Source organism: Balaenoptera musculus, chromosome 10 (assembly GCF_009873245.2).
Source record: "Balaenoptera musculus isolate JJ_BM4_2016_0621 chromosome 10, mBalMus1.pri.v3, whole genome shotgun sequence".
Classification (NCBI taxonomy): Eukaryota; Metazoa; Chordata; class Mammalia; order Artiodactyla; family Balaenopteridae; genus Balaenoptera; species Balaenoptera musculus.
In genome coordinates, this window is record NC_045794.1 from 90,973,449 (window position 1) to 90,988,045 (window position 14,597).

General features: G+C 47.6%; 1 protein-coding gene across 3 annotated transcripts in view; it reads right to left on the minus strand.

Moving 5' to 3' along the window:
- Nucleotides 1-14,597, minus strand: part of LARGE1 (LARGE xylosyl- and glucuronyltransferase 1) — a 598,897-nt gene that overhangs the window by 539,813 nt on the left and 44,487 nt on the right. Inside the window, exon 1 of one of the 3 annotated variants that reach the window (XM_036864770.1) lies at nucleotides 13,366-13,512. The exons of the other annotated variants lie outside the window; for them this stretch is intronic. The gene's annotated coding sequence lies outside the window, so the exon portion shown is untranslated. Of the gene's footprint in view, nucleotides 1-13,365; nucleotides 13,513-14,597 lie in introns of those variants that run through there. 3 annotated transcript variants of the gene reach the window in all.

Here is a 14,597-nt window from a genome sequence, read left to right on the forward strand (position 1 = left end):
GAGAACCAGAACAGAGCCCTGAACTCAGAGGCGTTTCCATGGGGATTTAATAAAACTCTGAAAATGCTTCTCATCCTACCTGGCCCACGACAGGTGCTCTAAAAAGGGCTGATGCCTCTGAATTTGCTTCTAAATGTAGTTTCTGAAAAATAGTTTAGGCCCCTCTAAGGTGAGCTGTCTGATGAACCTGTCTGTCATTATCATTTTCTTTTTCTTCCAATTTTTGTTTTGCCAAGAGCAAGCAGAAAAGGCAGAAATAGCACCTTAAGTCGAGGTTCGTGGGGCAGACAGAGCTTGGCGACCTCTGGGAGCTCACCTCATCACCCACCGCCTCCTTTGTCCTGGAAGGAAAAGAAATAGACTCCCCTCAAGGGCAGGAGAAAATCCATTATGAGCTGTTGACACTCAAATAGCAAGGAAGCCCCCAAATGCTGGAGTTCAAGAGATGGGGGCAAATAAACATCCCCAATGGACACACAACTGTAAGAAATGGGGTCAGAGAAAGGTTGAGCTAAAGTAAGCATTCAAGGTCAGTTTCTTAGGGAACATACTAAGGAAACATGTATTTAAATCTTTCTTATAGTTGTTGATATATAAATGTTAGCAATTGGTAACTAACGCTCTACTATTTAAACAAAACGCTTATTTTAAATAAAAAATGATGACAGATTGGATTAGACAGAAACTCTGGCACATCCCACAGGAGGTCTTGCCTGTGCCACCACAAGCCCCATGACTGTGCCATCCATTTATCAGGACTTGAGAAAAAAATTCCAGCCTCAAGGGAGCTACCCGTGCAAACTCAAACCTATACGATGATAATAATGTCACATTACCATACTTGCTAATTTCAGAATAGCAACTCAAGACAATCAGGTTTTTAAATAGGAAAAGAAAGGCAAGAGCTTTACATGAACTCACCAAATTGGGATACAGTCAAGTACATAGAGAAAGTACACTTTGGGGAAATCATGGGCACCAACAGAATACAAACAAAAAGCCTTCACTTTTGTGGCTTCTGGTGATATAAACTGGGTCTCCATAAGGCTTCTGTGAGAAGTACTGTCTCAGCAGGGATTCAAAAAAAAAGGTCCAAAGCCATCTCAGGCTTAGCAAGAGCCAGGTGAATGTACTTCTCTGGACAGGCAGGGCCAGACTTCAAAGGCACGTGAAACTTCCAGGTACGGGACATCGTCCAGAACTACACTCTTCAGATGACTCACTGAGCCCAGAGCAGAGGAGGGGTGGGCCCAGGCTGGTCCCGTGAGGCAGAGCCAGGGCCAGAAACCAGGCGTACTCTGCTTTCGCTGCTACACACCCCGCCCTCACACCCTGGGCCGCCTCAGAACCACCTGGCGAGTCACTGCAGAACCTCAGGTAGAAAAGCAGCAGCACCACAGCAGCTAGGTTGCAGGAGGAGCTTGAAGACCCTCAGCCAACGTTTCTAGAACTTTCCCCATTGGCCCCTTTATAGAAAACATCATTCCCTCATCTATCAAAAATCTTAACTCCTACAACTATAGGATCTTAGCAGTAAAAAGAAGTCAGAAGTCGAGTATCAAACAGAGGCCTGGATTTAAATGCAGCTGTGTGACGCTGCTCTCAACCGATTAATAAAATCAAGAAAACATGGGCAAAAGGTGGAAACAAACCCAGGTGTCTGTTGACAGATGAATGGAGAAACACAACGTGGTTTATTCATGCAAGGGAATATCTTTCAACCTTCAATTCTGACACATGCTACAACATGGATGAATCTTGAGGACACTGTGAAATAATGTGAAATAAGCCAGTCACAAAAGGACAAATGCAGTATGATTCCACTTACATGAGGTACCTAGAGAGTAGTCAGATTCATCGAGACAGAGAGTAGAATGGTGGTCGCTGGGGCTGGGAGAAGGGATGTTTAACGGGTATGGAGACTCAGTCTTGAAAGATGAAGGATTCTGGAGACTGCTTACACAACAATGTGCATGTAGTTAACCCTTCTAAACTGTACCTTTAAAAATGGTGAAGATGGCACATTTTATGTGTATTATACCACAATTAAAATTTTTTTAAAGATGTCTTTTTTTAAATCAACAAAATGATACCTAAGCCCAGGGCTTGAAACAAGATTTAGACAGCACGATGTTCATAATCTAAATACAGGACCCGGCACACAAGGGGTGTTCAAGTAGATATTTGTGTCTCCCATTGTCTTCATTTTCAAAATAAGAAATAAAGCTGTATTTACAACACAGAAACAGATTCGCAGACACAGGAAACACATTTATGGTTACCGAAGGGGAAAGGGGGCAGGGGGAGGGAAAAGTTAGGAGTTTGGGATTAACAGATACACACTATTCTATATAAAATAGATAAGCAACAAGGACTTACTGTACAGCACAGAGAACAATATTCAATATCTTGTAATAACCTGTAATGGAAAATAATCTGGAAAATATATATATATATATATAACTGAACACTCTGCTGTACACCTGAAACTAACATGGTATTGTAAATCAACTATACTTCAATTTAAAAAAAGAAAAAAATTTAAAAAATTAAAAAAGAAAGCTGTGACCCAGACAAGTTAATAAGCACCTGGAAGAGAAACCAGAGCAGTTAGGAAACTCTGGAGTCAGACGGTCCTGGTGCAAACCTGGTTTCTCCACTGAGTCTCCGGTGTGGCCTGAGGACAGTCACCCAGCCTCCCTGCAGGCAGCAGAACCGTCCAGAGCTCAGAGGGGACCATTCTGAGAATAAATGTGCGGAAAGTGCCTGGAACACACCTTAAGTACTCATAAATGTGAGCCTCGTTGGAATCAACAAGGCACAGTGGGGACGAATCCTACCTGGCCGATCGCCAGGCCTCTGCCGTGACCCCCCAAGCCAGCCTGCCTCTCAGGCCAACTGCCAGAACTGCAAAGATGCACCCACATCCTCGCTCCCAGAAATCATAGGCTGGCCAGGGCTCCGAAGCCTCCTTAGCCTGAGTGTACGGGGAAGGGGGTGGGGGGCGGATCGCCCAGGCAGCCTCTACCTCAGCTCGTTGTCCTGCCTCCTCCTGCCCTTTGCACCCCCTCTTCCCATCTGTGCAGCGAGGAAAAGGTCAGCCAGCACAGCAGTGTCCTGCTCTTCTGAGCAAAACTCCACGTTAAAGGGAGGCTGGCATCTGCCCAGAGATAACAGCGAACTGGTTTTCCCCTCGGTTAACCTGGTGGCCAAGGCCAGCCACACCTGGGCGAAGGATGCAGCCTTCGGCATCACCCGCTCTGCCAAGGCAACCAAGCCTCGCAGTTTTGCTAAATGTTCCCCCGCTCACACCCACCCCCCCCCCTTACACACACACACACCCCTTTAGCCTACTCTTATCACAACAACCCAAGAAACGAGGACCAGCCAATGGCAGCACATGGCCACAGAACAAGTCAGACATGGACTCGAATCCCAGCTGTGAGCCCTGCAAAGCCTTCAGGGTCCTCACTGCAGAAAGGACACACTGCCACGCCTGGCAGCCCGACACTGCTATGGGGATCAGGGTTCGCAGATGTCCCCGTCACACACTGGGTGCCACCCCCAGTCCTGCTCCCACGGCTCCCTCCAGCCCCACTGGCTCCCCAGCAAAGAAAGGCCGTAGCAGGAGGTATGCAAGTCACCTCCACTCAGCACCCTGCGGCCAGAAGTAGGCGCACAGCCCTGCCTAATGGAGAGGAGCCGGGAAGGGAATCATTCCCGTGGCCCCGGAAGAGGAGGATCAGATCTGGGCCAGAAGCAGACGTTTCTAACTCAGACACAGTTCCCCGTCCTTTAGAGCTCACGGCTAGTGGAGGAGATGAGACACACAGACCCCCTAAGAACACGCAATGGAAAAGGCAACAACAGAAGTTCACACAAACTGCTACGGGAGCAAAGAAGACTCCGCTCACTCTGCCTGGGAGCCCGCGGTGGAGGGTTCCGCTATCAGGGAGGGCTTCTCTGCGGTGGTGACAGCTGAACCCCGCCAGGAACAACACCAGACTTTCCCAAGGAAGGGGGCAGAGGGTAGTCACTGAGCAGTAACTCCAGCCCGGCCTTGAGGGACACTTGCAAGCTCCTGCCTTTTCAATTCTCCAGAAGAGCTTCAAGTTCCCCCGCAACTAGATTATCATCTACTCACTCAGGGCGGGCCTACCTGACACCGTAGCTGCCAGAAGCAGAGTCAGCAGGACCACGGAGATGGAACTGAGTGCCAGCCAGGACACCGGGGTCCCAGGAGAGGCAGCACGTGGATGTGCAGGCAAGACAGGTCTAGGTTCAAATCCCAGCTCTGCTACATGTCTCCGGGGCTACCATGATGCTGCACGTGGGCTTGATATCACAAAATACTTGATATCACAAAATACAAACTCTTGTGAGAAGAGCTGTGTCTTCATCAATACAACAACAACTCTATTGACAAAGAAGGGGCAGTCCAGCAACACAATGGTCAAAATTGCTATGAGGAGTAAAAACTGTCAAAACTATAATCATTGATGTTACTATTAGAGCTTTTTATCTATTAGAGAGCTAAGATGTACTGAGTGCTTATTATGTGCAGGTTTTACCTGAAGAATCTCACTTAATCCTTACTAATCCTACAAGATATTACTATTATTATTACCCTATTTTATAGATGAGAAAACAGGCACAGACGTCAACTGTTACCCGAGATCGTGTGAATGTGAGAACAGAAAGAAGATTCCCTCCACACTGGGCCTCCGCAGGGTGGCAGATGGAAACACAGCAGCCGACAGATTAGGGTTCAAGTCTCAGATCTGCCACTCAACAGCTGTTTGACCTTGGGCATGTCATCCCTTCAAGTCTTTTGTTTTCCTGGTTTTTTGTTTGTTGGTTTGTTTTTGTTTTGGCTTAAGACAAATGTATTATCTTAGAGTTCTGAAGGTTTTAAGTCCCAAATGGGTTTCACTGGGCTTATAGAGGTTCCTCATTTCTAAAGTGAAGAATAATATAGCCTCCCTGGGTAACTGAGACAATTAACATAAAGCAACATGAATCAAGTCCTTGACGCAAAGTAAACTCCCATAATGTCGCTGTCCTTCCTTTCAGCAGTTTGGGCATCTCTGCCCTCTGGGCTTGCTGCACACCTCACGACGCCTGGACAATGCCATCCCACCTGGACAGTACCATCCCGACGCGCAGGCGTCTGGGCCAGGCCTTGGACTCATTCTCGGCTCAGGTTAACTTTATTAGGACTAAAAGGGGAGGAGGAGTGCTTTTATTTTCAAAAGATTGTAAATTGTGGTTCCCTACTTTGAAGACACCAATAGCAACCTGGAATTCTTCTGTAGCCAAACAAACTGGCATGTTCACATCAGATTTCAGTTTTACCTGAATGAAGAGTAAATATGCGAAATCCCACATTTGTTAATCTGGCAAAACAAATCCCTCCCGTGTTTCCTGGTGACCGTGAAGCATACAGAGGTGTGTGATTGGCTCCAATTACGTCTTCAGGGGAGGCTGGGCTTCCCTTTCTTCTTCCACTGACCGACAATGGCTCATGACAGAATCTGCCCAGATGGACCTTATCTAAAAGGGGCAAAGAGGAGAAGGCTGGGAGCGACCCTGCAGACCACTGATGATTATTAAGGTCCCTTCCAGGTTTAAGGGCTCTGATTTACCTCAATAATCCCTACCTGTGCCTACAATTGAACTAGGTCTCAGGGAGGCCCATATTTTCAGGAGGGTTACCATGAAGATGCAATAAAGTGCTACACTGAGTACACATTAAATATCCCAAAGCACAATACACATAACAAGTACATGTATGATAAAGATAAGAGGGGAAGTAGAGAAACCAATGCTGGCTTCATGTTACTAGGGAAAGCTACACCAGCAAAGTGCCTTGGGATACAGAGCATCAAAGCCTTCCTTTACTTGCTTCAGAAACACATGTCCACATACATGTTTCTAGACAAGACTGAGAGCTCCTTGAGAGTAGGAATGGTGCCTTGTTCACCACACTATCCCCAGCACTGTGGAAAGGGAGATGAGACTCAAATGCTGGATGCATGGATGGATTGGTGGATGGATAGATAGATTGGTGGGTGGATGGATTGATGGATGGATGGATGGATGGATGGATGGATGGATGGATGGATGGATGGATGGATGGATGGGTGGATGGATGGACGGACAAACAGACAAAGCGATGAAAAAGATAGGGATGGTTTGGGAAGCTGCGTGACTGCCTAGAGACAGCAACAGGAAGAACAATTTGGATTTAACTGGTCAATCAAAGCCCTCAAAAGAAGGCTTTCCCCAGAGCCCTGTGGTCACATCTCTCCTTTTCCTTTTTATCAAAACCCAAAGCACTCATGACCTGTGGTCACCTGTATTTGGACTGTGCTCCTGACGTGGTCTCATCCCTCCAGCCTCTCTCTCTCACTCTCTTTCCATGTGCCTTTACCAATCACCTTTACCCCAGTTCTGCCCCTAACCTGAATTCCTGGCCCTGCCTCAAGATCAGTTCAGTTTCTAGATAAACCACCGGCACGCATGACAGGCCCAGGGCAGCATGCAGAACACATTCAGATGAATTTTTATCGCCAAGTATGGCTGACCTCTACGGTGGAACAAAATTCAGGGACCTCTGCTTTCTCCTCTGTCACCCCAGCCCGGACACAGAGCCCACTCTCACTCACCCATCCTCGAGAAGGGAAGGTGCAGCTGGGAGCAGTCAAATCTGATCACCATGCCCACAGGCTGCAGCCACCTGTTCCACCCAGCAAGAGGCAGAAAATGTCAGCTCCACTTTCTCTCCTTCCCAGCCTGACCTTAAAATATTATCAGCACTACATCAAGAAGTAGGTTTCGTTTGGTTGGTTTGTTTTCATTAGTGAACATTCTGGTAAGGAATACTGGCGCCTTCTTGTTGTTTTTTTTTTTCAGAGTGACATTGACACAACTCCACTTCAACTTTATGTTTTCAACCTAAATGAGTCATTTGGTGGGAACAGTGAGTTCGCAAGCCTGCATATGGGTTGACTCCTTTATCAAGAAGTGCAGTGGATTGTGTCTGGGGTTGAAAAACACTTCGAAGAATGAGATCCCATTTTTCATGGCAATACACATGGAAAATAGGGAGAAAAGCAGGGAGATCGTTTAAACCTCTGGGATCGGACAGAGTTCTCCCTGAGGTAGAATACAGCTACACCACTTTCTTTCTGTAAAATCTTGGAGGTGGGAAGAGGTACTTAATCTCTAACCATTGTTAAGTCCTCTGCAGTTGTGAGGATTGATTTAAATCACTTCCTATATGTAAAGCAGTTTTTAAAATTTCAGCATATAGAAAGTACTCAATAAATGTGAGCTGTTACTATTATTTAGAGATAGTGTCGTAGGGAGCTGTCTGTCCAATATACTATTCACTAGCAGTATGTGGCTATTTAACTTTAAATTAATTAAAATTAAATTAAAAAACCAGTTCCTGAGTCACACTAACACACTTCAGGTGCTTGGTAACCACTTGTGGGTAGTGGACAGAGCAGATACAGGGGAGTTCCATCTTGCACAAAGTTCTCTTGGAACTTTGGTTTCCAAAGACTTTGACTTTTCCAAACCCAAAGACTTTGGTTTCCCGGAAGCTGCCCGGCGGGTCATGGGAATAACGCCGCCGCATCGCCAGAGATCCTTGATGCTAGAGGATCTGTGTGACCTTAGGCAAGTTATGTAACCTCTCTGTGCCTCATTCCCTCATCTGTAAAATGGGGATAAGAGTAGCTACATTATTCAGTCATGATGAGGAACATCTGCTGGGCAAGTGCTTACAATAACGCTTACGACAGTAGTAAACACTCACCAGCTGATACCCTACAATGAGGGACAGACATAGGCACAGTGAAGAATGGGTTGTTGGGAGAATTAGAAAGATTTTTATGTAAAGTACTTGCCATGAGGCCAAACACCCAGCAGACGCTCAGTTCACTCACTCGTTTTTTTCAACAAATGTTCACAAAGCACCTGCTATGTGTTAGGCATTCTTCTAGGTGCTGGAGACAGAGACATGAACAAAGCCCCTGCCCTCATGGAGCTTACAGTCTCGATAAACAGGGTGATGATGTTGACGCAACAGAAACACCAACGTTTCCATTTTTACCACATATTAAATACCCCCAACAATAAAAAGGGAATGCTGTCAAATAGAAAGCCAGCTACAAAGGGGGTGCCTAATAAAAGTGAATGAATGAATGAGTGAATGAATGATGAATGAATGGAGGGAGCTGGGAGGAGGCTCAACAGATGCGTAAGTAGGGAGCTGGGCCCTGGGTGATTCAGTTAACTACCCCATGATGGGTGTGGCTAGCTCAGAAATCTACTGCCAAGCGACCCTAATAAACAATCCCAAAGCAGTCCACAAGCAGAGTTATGTATGAATGCTTAATCATCTTTAACACGAATCTTAAAGCCCAAACGACTGGGATAGAGAAGGCCTTCACATGCATGCCCTCCGGCTTCTATTCTGGGATGTGTTCTGACTCACCCTGTCAGCAGGGCCAGCTCCCTCCCCTCTGTACTACCCAGGGGGAAGAGAACCAATGGGGAAGCTGGCACCCACCGCTCCCACTGGGCAAACAGCCTTTCACTGGCTCTGGATACACAGAGCCAGCCGAGAGGGAGGCATCCCGCTGCCCAGAAAACTCCTCCTACCCAGCCCCAGACTGGCCTGCTGGCCTGAGCAGCTTAGCCTGCATGCTGGCCTGGGTTCTAGGACTCAGGAGGCAGAGCTCTCCCACAAAGAGGCAGATGGCACCACACCTCTGCATGTGTTTCTATTTCCAAACTCTAAAGCTCATTTTGGTAGGTTTGCAGCTCCCTGACACAGCTAAAAGTCGTGAGAGAGGCTATGTGGAATCACTGGATCTTCATCTTACCAGCAGGGCAGGCCCCAGCAAGTCATTTCAAGTCCTTCAGCCTCAGCCTTGTGTAGTACAGAGAAGTAGTGTTTGCTTCACAACGCTGTTTGTGGGATTAAATGAGTAACTTGTATTCGGTAGGAACTAGTTTAAATTCTATCTAGTATGTCAAGATGGGCAGACAAGAGGAGATGTGGTTTGAGGCCCCAGTCCTGTCTCTATCTATCAGGGCCATCTGGTCTACCTGGGCCTCCCCCACCTCCTTATCACTCAAAGGAGGGGGCCTGACTGGGTCCATGCTGCCCACCCCGCAATCTCTTGCACACGAACTTCCCAAGTTTACAACCACGTTGCTTTACATCCTGCTGAAAAGACTACAGGGCATATGGACATTCAGTACCAGAATTCATCCCAGCAACCTCTTCCATCTGCATAACACTTACTTCCAAATGGTCACATCAGGACCAGGACGTGTGCTGATGATAGGTCTCACACATGAAAATAAATCACGAAGGATTAATGTAAAAATGCTTGTCTTGAATATCACGCTTCAAAACACACAGACGTGGGTGAGATCTAAGGTTCTTCCTATGCTTGATGTTCTACAGTGATTTCCGCTAAGAACTGACCTGGCCAGGAGGACAGGGCTGACCCGCGGTAAGTGATGCTCCCTGCATGGCCTAAAAGGATCTCCGTCTATGTCTTCCCTCACCCATAGCATTCAACTCCCACCACACCACGGCTTCCTCTTGCTGTGGCCCTCCCCAACATGTCCTCAGCAGCATTACAGGTAACTTCCATTCCCATCCAAGTGGATTCTTCCCACTGGAAGCGCTTCTGTACGCTTTATAACACTCACACGTTTCATGCCCCTTTCTAGTTAACTGCCTACCCCTGGTTGGTCAACCAGAAATCACCAGACATGTCTACTTCCATTTGTTATGTATTTTCTGCATGTCTCCTCCATGGCAGGCTCGGCATACAGGCAGGACAATGGCCATGGCTGACCTTGAGGGCCTCAAAAACAAGTGGGGGACAGCAAGGACATGAAGTCACCTCAAAACTAAATAGGCTGCCATAAATGCTTCAACAGAATTATAAAAGATGATGCGAATTCAGAGCAGAAGTGGCTGATTCCCAAGGTAGGAAGTGGAAATAGTGGTCTCGAACTAAGCTGAAGACGAGCAGAATTTAGACAGGGAGAGGGGAGGGAGATCCCTCAGTTTACAGTACTAATTTTTGATACACGCTCACCCCTCCAGGCCCTTCCCTTTAGACCCATTCTCTCCTTGAAGAAAATCCCAGCCCCTTGATGACCACTTAGATTTCCTCAGCATCCTCCCACTCCTCGCCTGTCAGCTGGCTACTCTGCGCTTGTTCTGACCCTTTCCCCAGTCCCTGGGCCCTGACCCAACAGTGCACTCTCCGAGTTGGCATTAAGTGTAGCAAGGCTAAAATTAGGACTGTTTCCGTAGATATCTAGACTTCTCTGTAGCAAATCTGCTCAGCTCCCAAGTGGAGAAAAATATTTTTTTCCCATTTTGACTGCAAAGCAACTGGGGGTCTGGACAATCCAAGCCTGCGCACGTCTAGACACACCTCTGAGCCTTCCTGACCCCAAGCGGTCTCTGGACTGCACAGTGGCACCCACAGGGGCCCACAAAGGATGGCAAGCACAGGAAGCCCCGCGTGTCTGGGCCACAAGCACACACTTGCCCTCACCCCATGCTGCCTAGCAGGTCCCTCCTGGGAGGTGGGTCTACCTCCTCCCCCTTTCAGAGATGAGACAATGCACATCAGGGAGGTTGAGTACCTCGCTCTCCTGCCACGGACCACACCATTCACAGTTAGTACATGGGAGACTGAGGTTCAAAGATGCCCTGAGAACCGCCCAAGGTCACCCAGCCAAGGGCAGTCATCATGACAGTGAGGACAGGGTAACAATAAGAACAGGCACAGTTAACGTTTACTGGCACTGTTTCTTTCTAGGTTCTGTGCTCCACATGGGTTCTCCCATTTCATCCTTGCTATGGGCTGAACTGTGTCCGCTCAAAGGCATGCTGAAGTCCTAACTCCCAGTGGGATCAAGTTAATGTCAAAACAGTGACATTGCAGATGTAATGAAGATGAGATCACGCTGAAAGAGAATGGGCCCTTCATCCAATATGACTGATGTCCTTATAAAGAGATACCCATGGGAAGACAGACACAGACAGGACGCCATGTGATGACAGAAGACTGGAGTGACGGGTCTACAAGCCAAGAAACGCCAAAGATTGCCGGCAAATGGCTAGATGCTAGGAAGAGGTGAGAAGGATTACCCTACAGGTTTCAGAGGGAGTAGGGCTCCGCTGATACACCTTGATTTCTGATTTCTAGCCCCCCGAAATGTAAGACAATAAATTTCTCTTGTTTGGGGCCACCCAGTTTGCAGTATTTTGTTACAGCAGCCACAGGAAACTCATACAATCCTCATCACAATTCTATGAAGACTTAGGTACTAAAAAGTCAGGTCTTACACATGAGGACACTGAAGCTTAATTAAAAGCAAATACTACCGATAACAGATACCAACGTGGTTCTAAGTGCTTTACACAGAGTAACTCGTTTAATCCCCACAAAAACCCTAAGCCTACAACAACCCCATGAAGCTATCCCACTTTAAGGAAGAGGAAAGTAAGGCAGAGAAAGGTAAGGCAGAGAAAGGTTAGGTAATTTGCCTGAGGTCACACAGCTTGTGAGTGGTAGAATCAGGATTCAAACCCAGACCCAGAATCTGTGCTCTTACCCGCCAGAACCACCTAAAGCCAGAAGAGTATCGAATCTGGACCTGAACCTGGTTTCAAAGCCCGCATCCTTCTCTCTCAACTTTGTAGTCCGTCTGCCAAACGGAATGTTCTGTCCTTAGCTGCCCCTTAAAATGCTTATCCAACGATACAAACAAATTAATCAAACGAGCAGTGGCTTGCATACATCCCGTTAGTTCAAATTAAATTTAAATTAGTTCATTTTAGCCAGTAAGAGTGACCCAGGCCCATATGGACAACAGAAATCTGGGAAGGAGTAACTAGGTTATCTGGAGTCCTAAGCAGGCAGAGTGACATAAAGCTCCCCTCTTACAAAGCTCTGAGGTACTAAGTCATTTCAGTAAACATTTAATGAGCACCTACTATGTGCCAGCACTGTGTCAGGTAATGGCAGTATAAAACACACAGCACCAGCCCAGGATGGACATGGAAATGATCAAATTGCCATATAGCCTGATAAGTCTTACCTCTGAAGTCAGAGCAGAGGTGCTATTGGAGGACTGAGGACAGGTACCTAAATCTGCCCACGTAAACAGCACATGGATTCAGAGCAGGCGACATTTGAGCTGCATCTTCCATTTCAAGCTTATTTCTTATTTTAAGGCTAATCCAACCCTACCCTCCCCCCCCCCACAAACACACACAAACACACACATCTTTCTTTCCTCCCTCCTTCCTCCTTTGTTTCTTTCTCTCTGCAACTTTTCCCTAAAATACTAGATTTTTTTTCATTGCATGAACCACGCAGTTGACCAACAAGATATTTGGCAGCATTCAATGTTCTTGATTACTCATCCATAATGAAGGAACCGGAGGTAATTGGTCATCTTCAGAAAAAATGCTTTTAGGGTCAGAGCCTTGGATAACTAAAGTCAATAGATAACTAGTGATGGTGAATGTTAATTCAGCTAAACTATCCCTCTATTGATAGATACCGTCTATTTCTATCAACAAAGAGGAGAACACAGCCCTGGGAGAAGGGATGGGGACAGCGGTAGTGAGAGGTATGTCAGGGAGGTGGGGATCTGGGTTCCTGGGAGCCAAAGAAGAAGGAGATAGAATAAAGATGTGTGCTGTCACCAATTTTCAGCTGGCCACTCTCCCACCCACAGGATCACACCACACACAGCAAGCTGGCACGGTCATCACGCCGCGGGCGGCTTAGCAGAAAGACTGCAGACTCTGACTTGACCCAGACCTCTGTCGCTTCCACTGTAAACGGAACACAGAGTGTCTGCCTTACGGTCACTCCCTGAACCAGTGGGGACCTTGCAGAGCACCGAGCAGACACACAGCCCACAATAGCCACGCCTGTTATTAATGAACACAGCCTTCGCTATCACAGAACTTCACAGGCTCGCTAGGCAAACACACAGCAGCAATCATCCTATTCCTCCATCCTGCCCATCCTCACCATTGTCATCACCACCACCGCCACCAAAGCCGCCTACAAGCTTTGGGCAAGTCATTACATCCCTGGGCCTGAGTTTCCACATCTGTGAAGCAAGTTCTCCTGGACCATGAGGACCAGATGTGAAATGCAGGGACGGTGAGGCCGGGCCCCGCTCACGCCAGGAGCTGGCCTTGGTAAAGAGTCATGGCACTGGCCTCACTGAGTAAACAAACAAGCCTCTTCCAGTAAAAATCGGATCCTTTGAACAGAAAACATGCCCACTCACCTCTGTCCTGCAATGGGGAGTCCACCCCCCAGGAGGGCGCGGAGTTGACCGCCTCTGGCAGCCTTGATTACCTCCTGGAGCTGCCAGAATCTGGCCCCGTAGGACACGCAACCTCACGCCTGAAGCGGCCGGACTCTGGGTTTGGGTTTATTATTTCAGCACTGCCCACAAAAAGCCCTTGGATCGGCGTGAGTGTTTCTTTTTTTAACCCCTGGCATAAGCAGTGCACAACAGAGGCACGCCTCCAACAGCTTGAGCTGTCCCAGACTAACGAAGCACCGTGAGGTTCACTGGTCTGGTCTCTTCTGAATGGGGTCAAATGGTGCCCGGCCCCGGCCCCGGCCCCGGGGCCGGGCATCCCTGCAAAGCTCTGATGCAGAAGGGCAGCTCTGCAGATGTCCCGACCGAACCATCCAGCAAACCCGGCTCAGCAAGCTCGTCTCCCTCTGGCCTGAGAGGTGACAAGGCATGGCCAAGGAGCACTGGATCAGGAACAGGAAACTCTGCCACCGATCAGCTACACAGCCGACAATGGGCCTCCACCTGCCTGTCACAAATGGACCTATCTATGAAACAGAAACAGAATCACCACATAGAGAACAGACTGGTGGTTGCCAAGGGGGAGGGGGCTGGGGGAGGGATGGAGTGGGAGGTTAGGGTGAGCAGATGTGAGCTTTTATAAACAGGATGGATAAACAACAAGGTCCTACTGTATAGCACAGAGAACTATATTCAATGCCCTATGATAAACCATAATGGAAAAGAGCATTTAAAAAAAGAATGTATATACATGTATAACTGAATCACTTTGCTATACAGCAGAAATTAATACAACATTGTAAATCAACTATACTTCAATTAAAAAAAAAACAAAAAAAAACTTGTAGAGCCCCTTCTTCTATTCATACGCACCCTTCACCCTCCCAAGGCTGCATCTCACATTCCTCCTCCTCCCCCTCCCACCAGGCCTAGGATCTGCTTCCTGTGAGGTCTCGCCCCACCCTTCTCATGTCACAAAAATCCAAGTTCAAGTCACCCACTGCACCTCCCTCCTCCTCCACCTCCACTCCTGCCCCATGCCCTCCCCTCTCACCCTCCCACCCTGACATTTCTTCCCCCATCCCTACCCCACTGTGTATTTTTTTATCTCTCTTCCTCCCCCTTTATGCCGCTCCTCTGGTCCTCTGTGTTCCTGCCTCTGCTCAGGGAACTTAAAGGAGAAAATGGTATAT